Source organism: Nelumbo lutea, chromosome 1 (genome assembly GCF_056320005.1).
Source record: "Nelumbo lutea isolate HS-2025 chromosome 1, American lotus-T2T, whole genome shotgun sequence".
In the NCBI taxonomy this organism is placed as follows: domain Eukaryota; kingdom Viridiplantae; phylum Streptophyta; class Magnoliopsida; order Proteales; family Nelumbonaceae; genus Nelumbo; species Nelumbo lutea.
Genome location: NC_142684.1, coordinates 111881162 through 111885232, shown reverse-complemented (window position 1 = coordinate 111885232; position 4071 = coordinate 111881162).

The following is a 4071-nucleotide window of genomic DNA, read 5'->3' as shown; positions in this document are numbered from 1 at the left end:
TTAAGAAGGTTGATGAGCCCAATAGGATAAGCCTTAATGCCCATAACTTTGCCAAGATGATTTCTAGCAAAGCATGCAATAGTACGAAACCCATTTAGCCCACATGACGCATCAAAGTTAATCTCAATAGCCCCCTCGTGTGGACACTTGCAACGAACCCACGAACAATGGATGTCATATCCAAATGGTAGTTAAGGGCTCTATCAAGAAGGATAGGGGAGAGGTAATGCAATTATTCAATATTTTCTTGTTTCTATTTTTCCATAAAAATCATAGAATAACCAAAAATTTTTCTTGGATGTACTTGTCACTACCTAGGTTAAAAGGATTAGAAATTCTGGTCTACCATTCACACACGGAGGTTTCCTCTTGTAAAGGCCTCCCGTTATTATCATTTAAGGTCATCCACACCTGTTTAGCAAAAGAGTAGCTGACTTCCTCCACTTCCCCACAAACCGCGCAATTCCTAGAGGTGTAAATCGGGATCGGCTTGGCACGACAGCATGCGAGCTGTGTTGGGTTTGGGGTTTTAGGTCTGTAGGCCAGGTTAGAACAGCACAACCGAGTGGGTCATGCCACCCACAGCCTGTATGCCGATACGATTCAGTCTGCAGCCTGGCCTAGCATGACCCATATATATTATTTATATTATATATATAATATATTATATAAATTATAATTATATAATAATATATAGTATATAATATATTAATAAAATAAACAATTATTTTCAATTTTATTATACTAATTTATTTAATTATTATATATATAAATAATTGTATACATCAAAATTCATATAAAATTAAAATTTCAAGTTTTTTTTAAATAAATAGCTTTGGCCCGACTTGGCCCATGGACCAGCCCAACCCATGGCACAACACGGGTCCGCATGGGCTTGAGCCATGGGCCGTGTTAGGCCGACCCCCCAAATTATCACAGGGGAGGGCGGCACAACCCATTTTACATCTCTAGCAATTCCCATCAATGCTACACCACCTCCTAACTAACAAGTTGTTTGAGGGAAGTTCATAGCTGAGCACAAGGAATAAGAACACTTTGAGCTTAGGAGGGCATTGAATCTTCGGGCTTTATTCAGGATCTCATTTGGGATGGGATTCTTCAAGTTTGCCAAACACTCCTCAGTATAAGCTGACTTCACAGTAAATTTACTATCAGCTGTGAGTCTCCAAATCATCTTATCTTCTCTGGGAATAGATGGGAGGATGATGGACTTAATTTTCCACCACTCACTAGTGGGAATAAGATTTTGAATTATTTGATCATTCCAAACATTTCTCTCCTCATGAATAATCTCATTAACACGAAGGTTTATATTCTCGATGTGGTCTTGATTCACCAACTTAATTAACAACTTGTTCCCAGCTCAAACATTAGTCCAAAAGTTAGATTTTTTCCATCTCCAATGATCCAACCCATTCCCCATTTAATCACCTCCTTTGAGGAAAGGATGCCCCTCTAATCCCAAGAGATTGTTTTTAACCCAAAGGTTGTCACACCCATTTAAAATACGCCACCATAATTTAGCCAAGCAATTTGTATTCATCCAACGTAGGTTTTTAACCCCAAGACCACCCCATTTTTATGGGGTGTAGGTTCTTTTTCAATTGAGAAGGTGGATTGGTCTTTTGCCATTAGACTTGAACCAAATGAATTTTTTCTTAATCTTATCCAATTCATCTTGGGGCATCATGTAGGTGGTAGAATTGACTAAAGTTAATTTGCTAGTCATCGGAAGGGAGTTCATATTCCAACCTGCAATGTTCTTAGCCATTCAAAACGTTTCTTTGGTCACTCTGCCCTGAATAAGGGGTGTACCCAAATATAAATCCCTTTTAGATTCAAGAGGTACCTTAAGGATTTTTGACATAAATTTTCTAAGTCTATGGTGAATATTCTTTGAGAAATAAAGCACAAATTTAAAAAGAATTGGACATTAACCAAAGGCCCTAGAAAACTTGTCAAGGATTTCCTTGATTTTGAGACAAGCATTGACAAAAGTTTTAGCAAATATTAAACAGTCATCCACAAATTAAAGAATAGGGATGGTAAGGCCATCCTTGGATGACGCAGCGTGACGTACTCCACCGAGCTAACTATACAAGCACCTAAACGATCGAGTCGGCTTCGGACTTGGAGCCTCATGAAAAGAACTAGGCGTAGAGCCTTAGTAGAGAGAGAAGTGATAAAAGAAATTCTTGTGTGTTATTAAAGCTCGGAAATAAAAGTATTTATAATAAACACTGATAAACTTGTAAAACAACTAGGAAACTTGACCTTCGACGCCCTTTGACCGATGTCAATGCCTTCGACGTCCACCATTCGATGTCCACCATCATTCGATGCAGGTTGGTTGGCATAAGGAGTCTTTTCTAAACTTGAGCTGGTGCTGGTTGGTTTGGGGGGTCTCGAGCTGGCCCTCCATCATTCTCCCCCACTTGGAAAGAACTCGACCTTGAGTCATGATCATGATAGGCAAACGTCACTTCTGGCAAATAATGATAAAGATCAACAACATTAAACGTATTGGAAATACCCATGTGGTTTGGCAAATCCACTATGTACGCATTGTCATTGATCTTCTTAATAATCTTGTACGGACTGTACTTCTGATGCTGTAGCTTGCTTTGCTTCCCGTCGGGTATGCATTCCTTCCTTAAGAACACCATGACTTCATCACCAACTTCAGACACCTGGTACCTACGATGCCAGTCAGCTGCAAGTTTATACTTCGTATTGGTCCTTTGAAGTTTCTGCTGTACTTCTTCCTGTACTGACTAAATCTGTCCTGCCAACTGCTCTACTGATATACTAAGGCCTGGTACCTTGGGTAGCTTCACCAAGTCCAACGCATGGTTAGGTACTTTCATATAAACAATAGAAAATGGGGATCTACATGTAGAGCTATGAATTGCATTGTTGTAGGCAAACTCTGCTTGAGCAATGGCAAAGTCCCACTACTTCGGCCTTTCTCTGCAAATACTGCGGATCAGGTTACCTAGAGTTCAATTTACCACTTCTGTCTGCTCATCAGTTTGTGAATGAGTTGTACTACTAAAATTTAATAACGAGTCAAATAGCCTCCACAAGGTCATCCAAAAGTGACTTAGGAACCTCGTATCTTGATCCGACATAATGGTCTCAGGCACCCCATGTAAATGGACAATCTCCCTGAAGAATAGTTTGGTTGTTGCTGTTGCATCCACGGTTTTCTTGCATGGGAGGAAATGTGCCATCTTGGAAAACCGGTCAACAACCACAAAGACGGAATCTATGTTTCGTGGAGTCTTTGACAAGCCCAGCACGAAATCCATAGACAAGTTTTCCCAAATAGCAGTAGGAACTGGTAAGGGCATGTAAAGACCAGTATTTTGGGCCTGTCCCTTAGCTGTCTAACATATATAGCACCTACTCACGATAGTGGTCACATCTCTTATCAGTTTAGGCCAGTAGTAACGCCCCTTGACAACATCAATCGTCTTGTCCCTCCCGAGGTGTCCTGCTAAGCCGCCACCATGCAAGTCCCTAATGACTTTCTTGCGAAGGGATATGCAAGGAATATACAATTGGTCTCCCTTCATAAGAAATCCATCATGTACGTAGAAATCACCCGCTGGCTGCCTGTTCATGCATTTCTCCCAAACCTGCTTGAAGTCTTCATCTTGGGCGTACAAATCTTTCAAACATTCAAAGCCCAAAATTTCGATACTGAGAGTCTTAATCAGGGCCACATGCCTGCTCAAAGCATTTGCCACTGTATTCTGTTGTCCATCCTTATACACAATTTTGTATGGGAATTTATCAATAAAAGTAGACCACCTAGCATGCAGATCACTCCTCAACTATTTTTGCTTACTTAAATACTTAAAAGCTTGATGGTCAGTGTAGAGGACAAATTCTTTAGCAATCAAATAGTGTTCTCAGGTCTTTAATGCTCTCACAACATCATAAAACTCTTTATCATAAGTGGACCACTTCTTTCTAGCTTCACATAGCTTTTCACTAAAGAAAGCAACTGGTCTCTTTTCTTGTGATAACATAGCCCCTATGCCC